The following is a 22,155-nucleotide window of genomic DNA, read 5'->3' as shown; positions in this document are numbered from 1 at the left end:
CGAATTCCAGTGACCGATGACTATTAAATTTTCGTCTCCCTTCACTATCTGAATAATTTCTTTTATCTCATCATACATTTCATCAATTTCTTCATCATCTGCAGAGCTAGTTGGCATATAAACTTGTACTACTGTAGTAGGCATGGGCTTCGTGTCTATCTTGGCCACAATAATGGGTGCACTATGTTGTTTGTAGTAGCTTACCCACACTCCTATTTTTTTATTCATTATTAAACCTACTCCTGCATTTGATTTTGTATTTATAACTCTGTATTCACCTGACCAAAAGTCGTGTTCCTCCTGCCAGCGAACTTCACTAATTCCCGCTATATCTAACTTTAACCTATCCATTTCCCTTTTTAAATTTTCTAACCTACCTGCCCGATTAGGGATCTGACATTCCACGCTCCGATCCGTAGAATGCCAGTTTTCTTTCTCCTGATAACGATGTCCTCTTGAGCAGTCCCCGCCCAGAGATCCGAATGGGGGACTATTTTACCTCCGGAATATTTTACCCAAGAGGACGCCATCATCATTTAATCATACAGTAAAGCTGCATGCCCTCGGGAAAAATTACAGCTGTAGTTTCTCCTTGATTTCAGCCGTTCGCAGTACCACAACAGCAAGGCCGTTTTGGTTAGTGTTACAGAGCCAGACCAGTCAATCATCCAGACTGTTGCCCCTGCAACTACTGAAAAGGCTGCTGCCCCTCTTAAGGAATCACATGTTTGTCTGGCCTCTCAACAGATACCCCTCCGTTGTGGTTGCACCTACGGTACGGCTATCTGTATCATTGAGGCATGCAAGCCTCCCCACCAACAGCAAGGTCCATGGTTCACGGGGTGAGGGAGGGGGGGGGGGGGGGGAGTTTGGCTTTAGGAAAGGTAAAGGCATGAGAGAGGCAATTCTGACATTGCGGTTAGTAAAGGAAGCAAGACTAAAGAAAAATCAAGACATGTTCATAGGATTTGTCGACATGGAAAAAGCGTTTGACAATGTAAAATAGTGGAACAAGTTCAAAATTCTGAGAAAAGTAGGGGTAAATTATAGGGAGAGACAAGTCATATACAATATGTACAACAGCCAAGAGGGAATAATAAGAGTGGATGACCAAGAATGAAGTGCTCACATTAAAAAGGTTATAAGACAAGGATGTAGCATGTGGCCCTACTGTTAAATCTGTACACTGAGGAAGCAATGATGGAAATAAAAGAAAGATTCAGGAGTGGAATTAAAATTCAAGGTACAAGGATATCAATGACACAATTTGCTGATGACATTGCTATCCTGAGTGAAAGTGAAGAAGAATTACATGATCTGCTGAAAGGAATGAACAGTCTAATGAGTACAGAGTATGTAAGAAAGACGAAGGTAATGAGAAGTAGTAGAAATGAGAACAATGAGAAAATTAACATCAGAATTGATGGTCATGAAGTATATGAAGTTGAGGAATTCTGCTACCTAGGCAGTAAAATAACCAATGACAGATGGAGCAAGGAGGACATCAAAAGCAGACTAGCAATGGCATAAAGGCCATTCCTGGCCAATAGAAGTCTACCAATATCAAAGATCGGTCATAATTTGAGGAAGAAATTTCTGCGAATGTATGACTGGAGTACAGCATTGTATGGTAATGAAACATGGACTGTGGGAAAACTGGAACAGAAGAGAATCGAAGCACTGGAGATGTGGTGCTACAGACAAATGTTGAAAATGAGGTGGACTGATAAGGTAACGAATGAGGATGTTCTGCGCAGAATCAGAGAGGAAAGGAATATGTGGAAAACACTGATAACGAGAAGGGACAGTATGATAGGACATCTGTTAAGACATGAGGGAATGACTTCCATGGTACTAGAGGGAGCTGTAGAGGGCAAAAACTGTAGAAGAAGACACAGATTGGAATACATCCAGCAAATAGTTGAGAACGTAAGTTGCAAGTGCCACTTTATCTATAAAATGAAGTGTAAATATATCATATGCCTGTATTTTACCTTAATGGAGTATAATATAATTAGTTTGTATATGTGATGTGAATAAAGAAGTTAAAACTAACAAACAAACTGTAGTAACAGAAAACAGTTAATTAAAAATTTATGACGTTTTAAAACTTAAGAAATTTATGTTGGTGGTATAAGCAATGAATGGAAAGTCAGACATAGGTATAAGCTATCCTGTTATATATTGTTGTAATCCAAAACTTGTATGAATTTTCATTGGAAACCAAACTCCATGTAAAGGAGTGAACTTAAAAGACAAGCAATTTATTCGATGTTTTGGATGGCAATATGAGTCTTTCAACAAAGTGGATGATGAAGTATGGTGACATTAACACACATATGCAAAGAAGTAATTTGTGAGTATTGTGTCTCACCACACCTGATACATTAATTAGTGAACTATAGTTGTTCGAGCCAGTACTTACCCCATCGATGGATGCTGTTGGCCAGGTTTCTCTATGCTGAAAACGCATGTACGATGGGTAATAAAGACACCTAAGCTGTAGGAATGGAGATCTTCTGCCACAGCATCGGATTTTGAACAACAAGCACACACACTGCACTCAGAATGAAGACAAACGCCACGGCAATTCTTTTGTATGTAATATTCAGGTGAAAGTGTGATTCTCAATGTGAAATTACCACTAAGAAATGAGTGCACACATGTACGAAGGTAGCAGCTAGCATGTTGACCATTAGGGGCTCCTGCTTAGCTGCCAAACCTACTAGTGCGCAAGTGCAAAACCTGGCAGCGAGGCTGAAGCAAACTGCACATTATTGTCAGTGCACTAAATTCAAATATGTAATGAACTATCATATTATGTATATAATCTTTTAATTTCTTGTAGAAGTCTAACATACATAGGATAAGCTGACATATCCATCCAATTAAATAAAAGAGAAGCCGACAAATAAAGGGCATTGACCCCTTTTGGAAAATGTAAATTTAAGTTATGTAGATGCAAATACACTGTACATCTCCATACTGTGTCAACATACAATGTGGGGGCAATTGTGTAGTTACATGGTGAAAGACCCTCCAGATATGGTAAAGTTAAAATTTATTAAGAAATGAAAAAATGATAATGACAGAATCAAAGACCAAACATACGCATCAGCAAAGACATTAATTATGAATGCACAGTAAGGCGCAGACAAATCAATGAAAAACATCATTTACTTTTTTGTACCTGATTTTGCAGTAGTTGGCATCCCTCTGATGTGATTGAATGCGTTTTTGTATTTTGGAAGAACAATGTAATTTTGGCTTTGTTAATGAGAAAATTCAAAATACAGTGTACTATAGTAATATGTGAGAGGATAAATTATTGTGAAAACAAATAATTTGCACAGGCATTCTCCAAAGTTAATTATGTCAATTGGAACCATGAGAACTTAAAACATGAAAATTTCAGCTTCAAGTATTAGACCCCAGACATGAAGAACTGGAACCAACTATGGGAAAAGAAGATAAGTCAAATGTTTATTGAAAATCTTACTCCTCTCGTATTTTTGGAAAAAGAGACTTTGCCATCAACAATAGCAGTGACATCAACAAATTGTGGGACGAGGAGATTACAAGAGGTAATGTCTAGAATTTGATATTCTCAGCACATGGGTCTCTGGAACATTGACTTCCCTAATGATTTCCAAAGTGGAATGTTCCATGCATCTAGCTCCAACTACCATTGCATGTTCAAAGTCTGTTAATTCCCATGGTGTGGCCACAATCATGTTGGAACCTTTCCACATGAATTACCTGAGTACAAATGACAGCTCTGCCAATGCTCTGCCCTTTTGTACTTTGTGTATACAATACTACAGCCACTTGCACATGTGCATATCACTATACCATGACTTCTGTCAATTTAGTGTATCTTAGTGACAAAATATGAATTATCTATGTTTTATGGTACACATAGAGAATCTATACAAAGACTTATTGAATAATACACGAAAAAGATTGTCTCAGTGATTTATGTCACAGCAGTTTGTGAAGCCATTTAGTCAATACTCTTGTCAGAAACATGCATTCTTACTTTCATGTATTTATGAGTCATTCACTGTTTAGATATTTCTAAAAACAAAGATGATGTGACTTTCCAAATGAAAGTGCTGGCAGGTCGACAGACACACAAACAAACACAAACATACACACAAAATTCAAGCTTTCTCAACAAACTGTTGCCTCATCAGGAAAGAGGGAAGGAGAGGGAAAGACGAAAGGATGTGGGTTTTAAGGGAGAGGGTAAGGAGTCATTCCAATCCCGGGAGCGGAAAGACTTACCTTAGGGGGAAAAAAGGACGGGTATACACTCGCACACACACATATCCATCCACACATATCTGTGCAATGGCTGACACTGTATGTTCAATGCTCTAGAGGCCCCAGTCATTCACCAGGGGTTGACTAGGACAATGACCGATGACATCTAGCCAGCCAGGTCACACGGGTGTGCCTCCCATTAGCTCTACTGTAGACAGCTTGCAGTTTGTTGGCGGAAGTCCCTCAGAGGATGGAGGCTGCCTGCACACCAGCTCCTTGTATCAGTGAAGTTTCCCAAGTCCAGCTGCATCACAGGTGTGATGCACCTCAAGCTGGAAGTTAAAAAGTTGGTCAACAGGCAGGCAGCCAGCAGACCTTTATTACCCAGGTTTCTCTGAAACTCAACAAAGTCATTCTCTCTTATTCATGATGCAGAACAGTGGCACAACTGAATACCTTGACCCTCTAGGTTTAATTATTTATACTCTTATCACTAAGCTTCTGATGTCTTACTGGGGAAGGGGAGGGAGAGGAGGGAAACAAGTTGATTTGTTCCACATTACTCATCCTGTCTGCTTTTCCTGACTCACTTCAGCGCTCCACACCAAGCAAGGGTTGCTAGGCATGGTCATATTTGCAGTGTGTAAGTTTCTGGCAGCACACAAGTGCTCTGAGTTACAAGATGTTACTTCACTCTTGGTCACACAGTAAGTGTTAGCAGTTCTACATGCTTTTCCCAGGACCAGCATCACAAACCTGTCTAGTTGGAGTGTTTGATGTAATGTCAACAGCATTGCCCAGTGGCCTATTTGTAAGCACATTGGGTCGATCTGGCCTCTACTGCCCGCCAGTGCCTGGAATAAAACTTTTAAAAAAATCACAATTCAACTCTGAACTATTACAGGCTGCAGCAGACTAAGTACTGCTTTTTTAATTGCACATTATTCAAATATCTTCTAACTGAAGATGTTCATAACTAACACACCATATGCATTTTGAATTACCTGAACCTCAAATTCAATTTCACATCCCACATGAGTTTATTTCTCAGTTTAACAGCTCCTTTAAACCTAAATCTTTCATATCTCTTTTATTTTACCCAATTCCAGACTTAATCATAGTATAGGCCCTCCTGACATTGTTACAGTCATCTCATATTTGCTAGCCTTCTCACTTCTTTATCTCTTTAATTTGCGCTTTCCTCCTATTTTCTCCTCACTTAACCTCACTTCATTACTTGTACATTTTAAGCCTTCCTCATTTATGTACTCAGCACTTTATGTTTCCCTTTTAATTAACTCTCTAAATCTCTTTCGCCTTTTCTCTGCACCTTTCAACTTCTCTTATGACTCCATTTAAACCCAAAACAATACCTCAAGAAAGGAAATAAAAAAGATTACAAAAAGGAAAGGAAAAATTTATTGTTCCAAACAGGTGAGGTGTTTACAGTTGCCTTACTGTGGAACTTCCCAGAGAGTGGAATACCCTTATGCTTACTCCAGACAGACGGAAAGAAAATACTGCATGGAAAAGAATAGAACAAGGAAAGGAAGAATTGTTCTAAACACCTCAAGTGCACTCATCTGTTCCAAACAGGTGAGGTGTTTACAGTTGCCTTACTGTGGAACTTCCCAGAGAGTGGAATACCCTTATGCTTACTCCAGACAGACAGAAAGAAAATACTGCATGGAAAAGAATAGAACAAGGAAAGGAAGAATTGTTCTAAACACCTCAAGTGCACTCATCTGTTCTTCTATCAAGGCTCTTAATGGTCAGGAAGCCCTATAAACTTACCCCATCAGGAAAACTCTTCCTCCACTGAAATCCCTTCTCCTATTCCTGACACAAAAATTACTTTTTTTTGCCCATATGCTTCAGCTCACTCTCCCCCAAGATATTCATTTTCTCATCCTTTTGCTTTGCAAAATGCATCACTACAGCTTTCTTCTTCACATTCAGCTTTACATAACACACATTCAAATTCATGTCACAACAGTGCATATTCAAAAAATCGGTCTCTACAATAATGTCTATACTGAGCTTAGGAATAATTTAAAATGTTTCTTCAGTTACTTTGTACAATTTCTCAGATGTCATGACTTCATGCCTTTTACCTTTTGACACCATTTCTGTTGTTCCAAAGATTTTGACTCTTGATACTGGAAGCATGATTATGTTTTTTTGTTTTACAAGAAATCAAAATATTCTTGCAACATCAAAATATTCTTGCAACATCACAAAACACATTGTCTAGGGGTAATTCATTCTCCAATTGCCCTACTAACATGCTCACAACAGGATTAATATCAAATACTGTTTGCACCAGCTCTGCTTCAGATAACAGATATTTAATTTCAACCTTTACGCCAAATTCTGGTTTACCTCATGCATTTTCAGGTTTCATCCTTCCTACAGGCACACACTGAACAGCCTCAAGCATCCTATCATGAAGTAACATGTCACCCAAGTTCTGTGCATCACACTACTTGGCCTGTGAATCTAAAAGCAATTCATTCTCAACTACCTAGACTTAAGGGCAGGTCATATTTGGGATCCGTATCAAATACAAATGTATAGAAAATGTTTCTTTCCTCCAGAAGCACAACTGCACTTTCCAACTGCCTTGCTTGTTCAAATTTGTTCTTCTGAACTTCAGAAGTATTTTCAACTTAACCTCTTCCATGATTCATTTAGGAGCCCACAGTTCCCATAACCACCAACCAAATAAATTAGTCTCTGTTGTTCCTATTGCATTTGGTTCTGGTTCTGTATAGAGCATACCAATCCGGCAAATGACATTCACTTGAGTCACATCAGGACTATCAGGGAGGGTCTAATTACTTCTGCAATGTTCATATCACATGCTGCCAAACTCCAGCATGGCTGTCATACCCCACCCCACTCTTCAAGGTCAATGATGTCTCCTCTTGGTGCAGGGTCACTAGAACTCCTTGGCAATAGTGCTACAGTCGGTGGATGTACTGTCCATAGCCCCTTCTGACTCATAATTCTCGTAGTTATTGTGTGGCACTGTAACCAACTCTCTCTGAATACAGAGTGGTAACTAACATGTACCCTATACCCACACCAAACAATTCTGTCACCATACCTGCATCAAGATACAGGGACCACTCAATAAAAAGCAGGTTTTTTTAAAGAATGTATTACAAGAATGGAATACAATACTTATTTATTTTTCAAGGAAATCCCCCTCAAATTCTATGCACTTATTCAACACTGGGCAAGCTTCTCAGTTCCACGTGCAAAGAATTTTCAGGAGTGTGTTCATAACCAGTTATGCACTGCTGCTTGGACTTCCTCATCATCAGTAAACTTTAAGCCACTAAGAGGTTTTTCGTCTTCATTGAGTTAAAAATGCATCCGAATTTCATCCCCCATTGCAATGCAGTGACGAAATCCTTCCCCTTCAAAAAAGCCCCCTGCGCACATCTATGCACCTTTCTTTCATTTCTGATATCAGATGTTTGGAACCCATGTTGCACACACTTTCTTGAACATCAGTATGTGATAAACAATACAGTGAGCTGATCTGAAACTAATGTTCATTACTGCTGCAATATTGCTTTTGTAATATGTTTATTTTTCCGTATAAACTCATCAACTCTTGCAATGTTGTTCCCTGTGACTGCACATTTAACATCCTGTGTGTGGCAAATGTTCAACACTTGTTATGCCTCCATTTGAACTTATCTGCCCACTCTTATACTAGTGTTTGACTCAAAACAACTATCACCATAATGCACTGCCATCAAATGGTGAATTTACATTGGTTTCAAACTGTCAGGTAATAGAAATCTAACAGTACTCCACAGAGCCAGACAGATGGAAACTAAGAGAAAAAAAACCACCCATATTGTTGCAAGCCAGCACCCAGCATTATCTTAGAAATAATGATATAATTTCCAGAAAACCATCTGAAGATGAACCTGAAAGGGTTTAAAAACTGGTTCACAGAATAATAAGTAACTATTCAGAAAAGTGACTGGTTGCAGTTTTATGTATTTACATTCAGTTAACAGTCATGGGTTCTAAAATATCCACAATGTTAAGCATAACACTCCACTGCTTCACACTGGTGCAAACCTACAAGGATGCCACCATCTTCGTTCACTGATTCCCAGCATCCCTTCATGAGGCAGCTGTACCGCCAAGCCGATCTAATATTTCTAGTATACCATCAAAAAATAACAAAGAAGCACAAACTTTGTCAAAGTTTTGTATTTTTATACAACTTTTCTGTTTATTTATTGAATGGACCTTGTGTTTTATTCTCTCCTGCCAACACTCACAGGAAACCTCAATAGTTATGTGGCTTGGGTGCTATGTATTACCACTCCAGAAATCTACCAATAATTCTCTCTACATTCTGGAAGACCAATATTCCTGCAGGAATTTTTCTTTGAACTCAATCAAATCATTACAAGTGTTTATTATGTTATTAGCCCAATGAATGACATCACCCTACCACAAAAAAAAAGAAAAAATGTTCTTGTGCTGACTGAGACAGTGGCAACATCTCAATGGATCCCTATATGAATAAGTATGGTTGTACATTAACCTAAGGATCAAAGTAATTGAATTTATGATAGCAAATGAAAGCCTGCTTCCACTGAAGAAATATATGAATGCTATGCTACACTTTTCTACTACTTTAAAATCCCTTCACCATTTTCTCATCAACAATAAGATTATGCAATAACTGTTTTTGTGAAATGACATGGGCAGTTTTTACTCAGCATCCAGTGTGAGAGTTATTTCTATTATGTGGTTGCTAAAATTATCATGCTAATTGAGCATAACAGTTTAACTTATATTAGTCAATTCTTTACTGACTTCCTCCTCATGTGTTGCTTGCTGTAATTCCATGTTCACCATAAAAGTGTAATAGGCAGCATCATTTGCTTCCAATCTCTTGTTGACTTGTAAATCAGCCTCCTCAACCTGTTTCACAGTCTTGACACCCCATAGCAAGTTCTGAGTCTACATTTGAAACAACAGTTCTAACTGCAAACCAACATCTTCTTCCCAGTGTACTTTCTATGGGGGAAACTGGTTTTCAGTGCCATTCTTTACTTTCAATTTCGATTTCATCATTAAACATGAGTTCTTATGTTGTCAATCATGTTTTTCTTTTCCTGTTCAGTACTGGGTACATGTTGTCCTTGTCATCAATCAGCAAGTTGCCAAAGTGGCATCAAATAAAAAGACTTACACCAAGCAATCAAATTCCCTGAAGAGACTTCTGGACAAGAATGTCATACGCACACTACTTTTGTTTTTAACGTTACTAATATCCATTTTTATGCTATCATTGTTTTACTATTTTTCATTGTCCTTCTGCAGTTCATACTTGATGTTATGTAGTGTCTCAATTAATGAGAAAAGCTAAACATTCAGCCCACCAGGCTTGATATCTAGACACACTTCACTCAGACTAAGTACAAGTCATTCAACATTGATTTGCTCTAGTGAAACAATGCTAGGAGAATCTACCAGTGCTTCATCTTCATACTGTACCCAGTTTAGTACATATCAGGACTGAAAACTTAATTACTACTTAGTTCCTTCTTAATTTTATCCATATCAATTGTTCCTTCAACTTTGCACTTTGAAGAAGAATCTACTAAGATTTTATCACTATCGGCTATTCTTTTCTTAAGTGTTACAAGCGTGCCCGACAACTGAAAAACACGCAACCTGCTGCAATGAGCTACTTGCAATTGCATCAGCTACTTTCTCTGCAATGGTGGTTTCACCGTTCAGCTGTCTAAAGTTGGTTGATCCTGTCATTAGCTCCTCACCCATCAGTGGTGTCCAAACCTCACACACACACACACACACACACACACACACACACACACACACACACACACACACAGACACACACATTTTATGACTGAAAAGCCAATCTTATCTGTGCTTGGCTAAAGTAGTTGAGTCAATTTCCTCTATCCGTTTTATGCTGTTATAAATGGATGCACCAAACTTGCCAACTGTGCTGCTGAGTGTTGCTGTCTCACCCACAACTAAAATACACTTGGAGAATTCAGGTCAAAATCATTACTCTCTTACTTCTTCTACAGCAATATTCCATATCAATTGAAGACTTTACAACAAACACAATCCTTGTCAATTTTTTTTTTGTTTTGTTTTTGAGATTTCAGCAGGATCTTCCAGCCATCTCCAGGACTCACAATTTGTTCTAATCAGATATGGCAGAAACGTACCTTGTTCTGAGTTACTGCAGTTCAAAAATGTTACAGTTCTACAAAAACATCCTTTGTCAAAGCAATTTCTGACAAAAACAGTCTTTGTCATTTGACAAGAGATATTTTTGTGTGAAAGCAGGTGACAATGCAACAACAATGTTGTTGATTTTCTTAAGTATAAATTTCGGCAAGTGACGGATCACTGTCTGTATTTCTGTAATGAATTCCAAAGACAGGGCAGAAATGTCAAGATAGAAAGGAAAATTCAATAAAGAAGAAGAAGTTGTGGGTGAAGAACACGAAATTATTTCAGTAAAAGCATTCCTGCGAAACGTGTGAGAGATGACTGCAGGTAAGTACTGTTTACATTCTTTATTTCCATCACTAAATTTTTACACCTGCTTTTCTTGATGGTTAGGTATGTAGGTGACCTGACCTCCATTCAATTTGGTTGCAGATGCAAAAGACTGTGGAGCTTTCAAATAACAACAGCTGAACAAAGGCAGCAGCTTTTCTCAGCATTCAATAGAATGCAGTCAAAAACTACGCAAGACACCTATTTGTCTGGCCTTATTACACTTCATAATGTGAAACCAAAACAGGTCACACAAAGTAGTGCATAAAGGGGAAAAATGACAGTTATAGCACTGTTTCACTGTCTGTCACCCCCTTTGCATACAATATTTCTTTTTATTATACAGTCTGAGTGACTGATGATGCTACTATAGCAGAATTATCTATTTATAGAGAGGCATTCATGGGTTTCCGTGCAATCTCTTGAGGTTGACTATGCACTGTCTAACAGCATCTGATCTCAAACAACATTCTCCAAAAGATATGAGAGGCAAGCACAATAACAGATGTCATGCAGTTCATCAGCCACTCAAAGACCTTGTTGCACATCATATATCTGCATTTAAACCAAGGATTTGTCACTACTCATTCGATAAGAATTTGTCCAAAAGGTATCTGCCTGAAACTCTAACAGTGAAGAAAATAAACAATAATGTGCCCTACAAAGTCTACTGGGAAATCTCTGATACCTTTATATCTACATCTACATAGATACTCTGCAAGCCACCATAAGGTGTATGGTGGAGGTTACCCTGTATCACTACTTGTCATTTCCCCTCCCTCCTGTCCCACTCGCAAATAGAGGCGACAGAAAAAATGACTGTCTGTACACCTCTGTATGAGCCCTAATTTCTCATATCTTATCTTCATGGCCCTTTCATTTATTTATTCCATGTGATCTGATGGCACACAATGTGTTACAGATGTCGGAAAATATCAGTTAACATTGTTAACATATATTAACATATAGTATCCTAATGTATTATATTGCAAAGATTGGTTAAGTTTACTTCACTCCATTGCTCAATGTTTTCAATTTAACATACATAGCAAGATTACTGTTCTAGGTATTCATTTACAGAGTAAAAACAGTGACATGACAACTACGACTTCAAGGCTTTGCTAAATTTTATGTTGTCTTCGATGGACTTAATACTAGTGGGAAGATTTTGAATGTGCTCAGTGCAGTTGGAGAATTTCCCCAAAATATCACACCATATTTTAGGTGGGCTTGTATATAAGCGTAATGATAACTGTTTTCAGGCTAGCACATGATTTCAGTACACTCAATGCATAACAGCCAGTACTCATTCTGGCATTTATCTTTCCTGTATGTGTATTCCATTTCAGGTTATCTTAAGCCCACAGACCCAGGAATTTGAAAACAGTGTCAGTAGCTATTTGCTGGTTATTTACAATGACAAGTGGCTGAGAGGAATTTGCATTTTGTGTTGTGTGAAAGTTCATGGAAGCTGTCTTTTTGGTGTTGATAGTTAATCTGTTGATTTTAGCCCAGTTGCTGAGTTGTTCAGTGGCCAAGTTCACAGCTTTTTGCACAGCCTCTGTATTCTTCCCTTTGAGGAGTATAGTTGCGTCATCAGCAAATATTATTGTTTTGTGTGCATCTACATTCAGGCGCAAGTCATTAATATAAAGAAGGAAAAGTAGAGGTCCCAATACTGAGCCCTGTGGTACACCTTGCTTTTGTTTGAAATTCCCCTGATACCATAGTGTTCTATTTTATCCAGCAATATTTTGTAGTCAACAATGTCAAAAGCCTTTGACAGATCCAGAAATATGCCTGTTATGGGTTGTTTTTTATCTAACAGATCTAATAATATATTTATGCAATCATATACTGCAGTTACAGTAGATTTGTCGCTTCTGAACCCATGTTGAGCTAAACTTCGTAAATCTTTTTTTTTTTTTCAATGAAGTCCATCAGTTTTTTGTACATTATTTTTTCAAAAACTTTAGAAAAGCAGGATGAGATTGAGATAGGCCTGTAGTTATTCATATCTTTATTATCACCTTCTTTGAAGACAATATGCGTGGCATATGTTGGTGGCAGTAGAAATGTTAGGCAGTCAGCTTCAAGTGACGGTCCTCTAAAATTTGCTAATAGTGTTCCCAGAAAAGAGCACTGCCTTCTCTCGAGGAATTCCCATTTGAGTTCCTGAAGCATCTCCACAACACTTATGTTTTGTTCAAACCTACCAATAACAAATCTAGCAGCCCTCTTCTGTATTGCTTTGATGTCTTCCTGCAATCTGACCTGGTACAGATCCCAAACACTTGAGCAGTACTCAAGAATAGATTGTACTAATGTCCTATACACAGTCTCCTTTACAGGTGAACCATTCTTTCCTAAAATTCTCCCAAAAAACCAAAGTCAACCATCTGCCTACTGTACCACAGTTTTCACATGCTCTTTCTGCCTCATACTGCTTTGCAATGTTATGTCCAGATATTTAAATGACTTGACTGTGTCAAGCTGGACACCAGTAATACTATATCCAAACGTTACAGATTTGTTCTTCCTACTCTTCGCATTAAATTACATTTCTCCACATTTAGGGCTACCTGCCATTCATCACAACAACTGGAAATTTTGCCTAGGTCACCTTACGTTCTCCTACAGTCACTCAGCTTCGACACCTTACCGTACACCATGCATCATCAGCAAACAACTGCAGACTGCTTCCCACCCTGTCTTCCAAATCATTTATGTTTATAGAGAACACCAGCAGTGCTATCACACTTCCCTGAGGCATTCCAGATGATGCCCTTGCCTCTGATGAACACTCACTGTTGAGGACAATATACTGGGCTCTATTATTTAAGAAGTCTTCGAGCCAATCACATATCTGTGAACTTAATCTATATGCTCTTATCTTCTCTAACAGCCTGCAATGGGATACCATGTCAAATGCTTTCCGAAAATCTAGAAATATGGAATCTTCTCGTTGCCCTTCATCCATAGTTCTCAATGCATCATATGAGGAAATGGCACGATGAGTTTTGCATGAGTGATGCTTTTTAAAACCATGCTGATTCATGGACATATACTGCTTAGCCTACAGAAAGTTTATTATATTTGAACTTAGAATATTTTCAAGGATCCTGCAGCAAACAGAAGTGAGGGATATTGGTCTGTAATTTTGTGGGTCTGTTCTTTTACCTTTCTAATATTCTGCAGTCACCTGTGCTTTTTTCCAGTCACTTGGGACTTTGTGCTGGGTGAGAGATTCATGATAAATGCAAGCTAGGTAAGGGGCCAATGCCTTCATACTCCCAGCTACATTTTCTGACAAAAACAGCTTATGTCAGCAAGGACCGTAATTTACAATAAAATCTTATTACTTTGTACCTACACTGAAATGAAGTTAGTACAGAGTCGTAAAAATATTTTAGACATTCCCAAGAAGGAACATAAAAAACATAATTGATGGGAAGACATTATACAGCTACTTATAATGTTTTACACTCTTCCAAAAAATGTAAACTTTTGACAAGTGTCCTGTCTGTTTTGAAGTCTTCAATTTCTGGCCAATGCACCAATTTGAAACATGATTTACTTCTCCTCATTTATTTAATTAATATTATTTATAGCTTCTTGATGCTAATTAGAATAAAAAGCTTTCATACATAACTTAGCAGATCAATTAACCAGCATTATACGTGCACCAGTCTACACCAAGAGGAAGAAGCAACCAGAAACTCGCATTTGGAACATAATATTGAACAACCTGTCTGAGATGATAAGCAGTAGCCTGACCAGGGTGTGTGACTTAGTTACAATGCAAACCTATGTTTGGATGCTGCATACTTAAATACAGCTGCACATTCTTGACCTATCAACCTACCCACCCTTATCTGTGATGCAGTTGTTCTCACGTTATGTTTCCATATGTGATCTTGATGCAGTTTTGCACGAATATCACAATACTCTGGAAAGGATTGGTAGAATATTAAAAAAAGACCAAATTACTCTGGTAAATCATTTACTGAGGCTCTGTATTGTCCAGTCAAGTTGGTGTACATAAGTTACAACTTTTATTCATAGTTGAGCATGAGACTAACCGTAATTCAAGGAACTTGTGAGACTGACACTAATTCCAAATGACAAGAGAATTCCATGCTACCAGATTAGCAATTCACACATACCATTACAATCAATTTGCTGCTCTTGCATGCAGGATAGTTTTAGAAGTGCCTCAACAAGTGGCAATTTCTCCAAGACACAAAATATGCCAACCCAACAATCGTGACCAGATGGTCACCTGTTGCAACACTGAACCAGTACACAACTAGACAATTAGCAGTGTTCAATTTACCAACATTTGGTTGCATAATGACCTATGAGATGCCATAAGCTTGGTCCTGTAAACTGGTCTCTGTGGGAGTCTGCAGATATACATCAGTAAAAATATACTTTGAAACACCAATTAAAAGCACTGCCTATGCAACTGTACACATTCAGGCTTACTCAACATCAAATGAACAAATATCAAGTTTATAATGTAAGTAAGGTTCGAGTTCAGCCAAGGCCTGATGCTTTCTCTCTCACACAGTGGTCTGCCACACCTACCTATAACTTCTGTGATTTATTTTTGTGACATCAGACAAGGTACTTTACCAATAACTTTCCTATCAACATTGTAGTGCCTACACAGTTTCCTCCAGTGAAAACTCTTCCAGAACACTATGTAATACCACAACCCCTTTTGGGATTCTGTAACCTATTCCAGTCTCATTTGTACTCTCCCAAAGAGGGCATCTATGTAATATTAGTAATTTACACCAATTTAAACTGCTGCTTTGACTTTGTCTTTTCTGATTATCTGGATTCAAATACACCAAAGATTTTTCATGCAGCAAGTTAGTAATTTATGCTAGTTTAAGCTATTGTTTTGACATTTTTTACTTTGGGCCTCACCAGTATATAAAATGAAGGAAACATGTTGGATAAAAGACTAATGTACCATCACAATTTGCACACAATACAAACTACATGCACATGGTAGGAATAAAATTGCTATTGTAAGTATGGAGTAATTAACAATTAAAGTCCCAATATTTTTAGTCATCGAGAGAGAGCTATTTTTATGTTTTGCTAAATCAGAAATTATTTGTATCCCTAATAGAAATATGACCTGGTGAATTTTTCAGTCAGGGTCAACCACTGTCATGTTCTAATTGGTGTTAGTTAATAGAAGTATAATTACAACCATATGAAAAATGTAAAATTTTACTTGTACAAAATTTAATTAATTGAATCTAGGCCTTTCATTCAATAAAACTAATCACTCCGTCCACCTGTAAATTATAGGATAATTCTCCTTTTAGTTAGTGAAATAATATGTGAAAATTAATGAAATACATTTTGGAATGATAAAACATGTAATTTATAGTCTTAATTGAAACAGATCCTTTCCTGTCTTTGTATGAAATTATTCAATGTTATTCCATGTAACTTTCTATGTAATTTGGGAAGATGGTATGTAAAAACTTTAATTGTTAAATACAAATTTAATATGCAACAGTAACAGTAATTGTTTAAAATCATATAAATAGATGTGATTTGTATGCCACCATAAGTCAGTCTTACATCAGTCTTAGACCAAATTTTGTTTCAACAGCATGTAGTCAGACTTTGTACATTCACTGTCGAAGATCTAGCATGCGAAACAAACTGAAACTTATTTCTACCATTACATGATTCATGTGTGGCAATGCAAGATGAACCTATCAAGATGAACCTATGGCAGCATCAAGAAGCAGCCCCCCCCCCCCCCCCCCCGGATTACACAAGACATGAATTATTTTATTGGTGGAGGACATCCATAACATGACATGGTATATTAATCATTATTTTTCTTGTGTTAAGCAATGATACACATCCCAAACTTCATCCACAAAAACATTTTCACCATGTTATATTAAAAGTACCTGAAATAATCATCCTTAACTCTTACTTCTACAAAGGACCTGCCCAACTGCATGTCGCCAAAAAGGTATCCACCCTCAGAAGTAGCATCTAACTTTTAGTTTGTGCCAGTCATATTCTTCAGCTGGCTTCCCAAAAACTTTGTCAACATGTTGTACACAACGCCATGATGATATAGTATCCTTGCATGCTCTGTCTCCCCAATTCACAGCAATGGATGCCTCCTGTCTCCATCTACTACCACAAATTCTGATTTCAGCACCAGATTGGATTAAACTTTAAACAGCCTGTGATCCATAACCCTGATCATGTAGTGGTTTTCATTGAATGCTTAAAAAGAAGCAACCACATCCATACATCTACTGTTACAGCCTCTTTCTGCTGGTACTCAATTCTTATGCTTACTGAAAAAAATACATCCACTGAACGAGGTCAGTGATTGTACACATCACTACCACACCTCATAGTTGCTACTGTAGTGAGCCCAGAATAATAACACCTCATTTTGCCACATTTATTGCTACTGCCAGTCAGAATTCAGCCTTTCAGTACTACAGGATGGCTGCCAAGAGGATCAATTATGACTTCAGTTTCACCTCTGATGAAGAATACAACTGCACCTTCCTATGTGGGAGCTACGTTCTGTGCTTTTTGCAGTTTGACATGTCAATGACTTGCCCATTACAAGATGTTATACACCTCACAGGGCAGAGTAAGGAAATGCTACTCAACATTTTTAATCTTACACTACTGGCCATTAAAATTGCTACACCAAGAAGAAATGCAGATGATAAACGGGTATTCATTGGACAAATATATTATACTAGAACTGACATGTGATAACATTTTCACGCAATTTGGGTGCATAGATCCTGAGAAATCAGTACCTAGAACAACCACCTCTGGCCGTAATAACGGCCTTGATTCGCCTGGGCATTGAGTCAAACAGAGCTTGAATGGCGTGTACAGGTACAGCCACCCATGCAGCTTCAACACGATACCACAGTTCATCAAGAGTAGTGACTGGTGTATTGTAACAAGCCAGTTGCTCAGCCACCATTGACCAGACATTTTCAATTGGTGAGAGATCTGGAGAATGTGCTGGCCTGGGCAGCAGTCTTAACATTTTCTGTGCCCAGAAAGGCCCTTACAGGACCTGCAACATGCGGTCGTGCATTATCCTGCTGAAATGTAGGGTTTTGTGGGGATTGAATGAAGGGTAGAGCCACAGGTCGTAACATATCTGAAATGTAACATCCACTGTTCAAAGTGCCGTCAATGGGAACAAGAGGTGACCGAGACGGGAACAAGAAGTGACCGAGACGGGTAACCAATGGCACCCCATACCATCATGCCGGGTGATACGCCAGTATGGTGATGATGAATACACGCTTTCAGTGTAAATTCACTGCGATGTCGCCAAACATGGATGCGACCATCATGATGCTGTAAACAGAACCTGGATTCATCTGAAAAAATGACATCATTTTGCCATTCATGCACCCGGGTTTGTCATTGAGTACACCATCGCAGGCACTCCTGTCTGTGATGCAGCATCAAGAGTAACCGCAGCCATGGTCTCCGAGCTGATAGTCCACGCTGATGAACTGTTCATGCAGACTGTTGTTGTCTAGCAAACGTCCCCATCTGTTGACTCAGGGATCGAGACGTGGCTGCACGATCCATTACAGCCATGCAGATAAGATGCCTGTCATCTCGACTGCTAGTGATATGAGGCTGTTGGGATCCAGCACGGCATTCCATATTACCCTCCTGAAACCACCGATTCCATATTCTGCTAACAGTCATTGGATCTCGACCAATGAGAGCAGCAATGTTGCAATACGATAAACCTTGGAGCAGATGGTCAACTATCACCTTGCCTAAATCTAAGAATTTAGGCAGCTTCTTTGTCACGACCAGTATGGGCACAGAAGATATCACCCAACTTTTGATAACCTCCTGCAAGCAGTTACACAATAGGCTTTCCCACACTGCTATCACTTCAGGGATATGTTTTTGAAATGAAGATGGCCTACAATTCTACTTACAGGCATGTTTTCTGGCAGCTTCATGAATGATGATTTTGAGGATGTCTTCCCATCTTTATATTGTCCTTCCTGTCACCATACTATTTTAGATATTAAGTTATTGATGACCTCCATGCTCACTTTGAGCAGGAGAATGATATCCCTCAAAATACTGTTTTAAGTTTTAATTACTTTGCCATAGCTATTAATCATATTATGTTCATAGTTAAGAGTTCTGTCCAGTGTTATTTGTTTGTTGACGACTTCTTTGTCCTTTTTTTTTTTTCATCCTTGAACCTTGCACCAACTTGTCAGTTACAACAGACTATTTTATGGAGGAATGGGCAGGGAGGATCAGTTTTAATTTCTCGACTGAGGAGTCTGTGGGTGTTCTTTTTAACTAATCACATTTTCCTTTAAACTTTCCTGAGTTGCAGGTAGTGGACACTGTCCTTAATTTTGAAGACATGGTGAGATTTCTGAGTCTCATATTCGATTCTAACCTTATATGGTTACTACACATTAGCAACCTGAAAAGACAGTCCCTAAAGCACTCAGTACTTTAAAATGTCTTAGCCCCCGTTTTTGGGGAGCTGACTGAATTGTCCACTCCTGTTTTACAGGGCCTTTGTGCAATCTTTACTTGATTAAAAATGCACAATATAAGAGACTGCATGACCCTCTTATCACAGAATAAAATTACGCTACTTTCTCTTTTGTTTACTATCAATTACTGAAAATATCAACCCTATAATCTGAACAGTAGTTATGTATAATGTGACTCACCCTGTATATTGTGAACAGCATCAGGCCTAGGAAACTGGCTTCAGGAACACTAGATACCCTCTTTCCTTCTGGTGCTACCTCCTCATTAGGAATGAGAAACTGTTCTGTTCCCACAGAAGTTTTCTGTCTAATTGTGTATCCGTTCTGATATTCTATATGTATGCATGTATTTTGTTCGCCAATCTACTGTGTGGACCTGTATCAAATCATTTAGGGTCTTACTATCAACCCCCCGCCCCCCCAACTGATTTTTTAAAGAATCAAACTCCCATGTACAAAACTACTGCAGATGTCTGATTACTTAATGCGTTAAACATTTGACGTCAGGCATGTCAGTGAGAAAAAAATTGTAAAGGTTTGAATTTATGTTTAGGGTTTGTTGGAAGTCAGTAAGTGCTGTCACAATCAAACACTGGATGAGTATAGTCCCTGTAATTTGTTCTCCATTTTAAGGAAAAGCAAGTTTTGGCAGCTTCTCAATGTTTATTGCCTCACATCTCCTGAATTGTGTGTCCTACAGTAATACAATTTTGCAGGTCCTTTCAGTGGTATTTGTAAATACTGCCTGCAAAATGATGCGAATAGAGATAGTAGTAATAAATTAAAATGCCTTGCCTGATGCTGAAGTTTTACAATGTGAACAGCAAAACTACAGTAAGAGATAAACTTTCTCCTTTCATTATTTTGTGTGAGGGTGACAATGAGGAAAAGTTTTTGGAAAGATTTGTAATTATGTGTAAATTTTGTTGGGAGGTCACTAAGTTACCTCATTCTCAAATGTAGGATATATATGTTCTGGGTATTTACAAACCATGAGTTACACTGTCTCAAGACATATCACAGTTTCTGAGTGTAATACTTGTCTTGCTGTTTTAAACCTTTGACATAAGATTATATTTGTTAATGAGTAGGTTATGACAGCATTTTAAATTTGTAAATTCAGACTGTAACTAGCCAAAAGGCCTTCTTCTGAAATAGGCAAAACACACACACACACACACACACACACACACACACACACACACACACACACAAAAACTGTCTCTGGCCACCAATGTGTGTGTGAGATGTGTCTGCATGAAAGAAAAAAAAAAAAATTTGCATGCAGGGTGTCCCATTTATCTTGACCACTCTAAATAACTGTTTGTCCAGATGCGAATTACAAAGTGTTTAAAGCAAATTTTCTTTAGACGTCAGGGGGACATCAATCAGCATGATTGCCTTCATTGTAGCTTTGTTTTTTTACAAAGATATGCACAATGGTATGACTTTTTAAAATTGTATTTTTTATTCGGTAATTCATTTCCACTCCTAAAGACCTATTCAAAAATATATCACAGAGTATCATTCACTGAAACACAACATTATTAATTACATAACACAATACTGACTTTGCGACCGGGATCACAAACTCATCCACTTGCCGGAGTTGTCAGAAAACAAATGAAAACCAAGTAAAAACATAACACAAATTGAGTTTGACTCTCCTGTACCATTGCCCAGGAGTAGAATATTCAAAGATGCTCAAAGTGGTGACCCTGGACAGCGATACACTGGTGCACTCGTTGAATGAGAGAATCATTTACTGCTTCCAGTGTTGCCTGCTGAAGAGAATTACAAGCAAGAATGAAATGTTCCTGCATGTCCTCTGGAGTTGTTGGAATATTGTGATAGATGTATTTAATGCATACCCAAAGAAAAAAGACCAGAGGATTTAAATTAGGAGACCTAGCAGGTCAAGTAACTGTTCCTTCTTGACCAATTCATTTGGCTGGATACCTTCGGTTCAGAACATGACGTGCACGTAAGGCATTATGTGCTGGACATCCATCGTGTTGATACCACATAATTGTTCTGGCTCTTTGCAGCACTTCATCCAGAAGAGGAGCAAGTATTTGTTTGAGGAAGTTGGCATATGCTGTGCTGTTTAGACTACCATTGATGAAATAAGGGCCAATAATTGTAGTACCAAGCATCCCACACCAGACGTTAAGGCTCCATTGACGCTGATGTTCCACCTGTTGAAGCCATTGTTGGTTGTTGCTGGACCAATAAAGCATGTTCCTTGTGTTTACCTGTCCTTTGTTTGAGAAGGAACATTCATTGGTAAATAGAACACTGGAGAAGCAGCTCAGGTTAACGAGGATTTGCTGCTGTGCCCACTGACAGAACTGTACACGATTCTGGAAATCATTCCCATGCAATTCTTGATGTAGGTGTACATGGTAAGGATGGAACTGGTGATGTGTAAGTGGAACTGGTGATGTGTAAGAGTATGATGTACACTGGTTTTAGGAATGCTAATCTCGTGTTCAAGCTGTCGTGTGCTCACTTGTGGATTCATAGCAACAGAAGCGAGAACAGGAACTTTGGCAGCTTCATCTGTACAAGTACTGTGACTATTGTGTTGTCATGGGTTGAAGCTTCCCATTTCCTGAAGTGTCGCAACAAGATGAGAAAACATCCATCAGGAAGGTGGGTTCTTGTCGGGATATCACTCTCTATACAGTTCCTCTGCCTGTGTAGCATTTCGTCTACA

This window comes from Schistocerca serialis, chromosome 2 (assembly GCF_023864345.2).
Source record: "Schistocerca serialis cubense isolate TAMUIC-IGC-003099 chromosome 2, iqSchSeri2.2, whole genome shotgun sequence".
Classification (NCBI taxonomy): domain Eukaryota; kingdom Metazoa; phylum Arthropoda; class Insecta; order Orthoptera; family Acrididae; genus Schistocerca; species Schistocerca serialis.
This window is presented reverse-complemented; position numbering follows the sequence as displayed.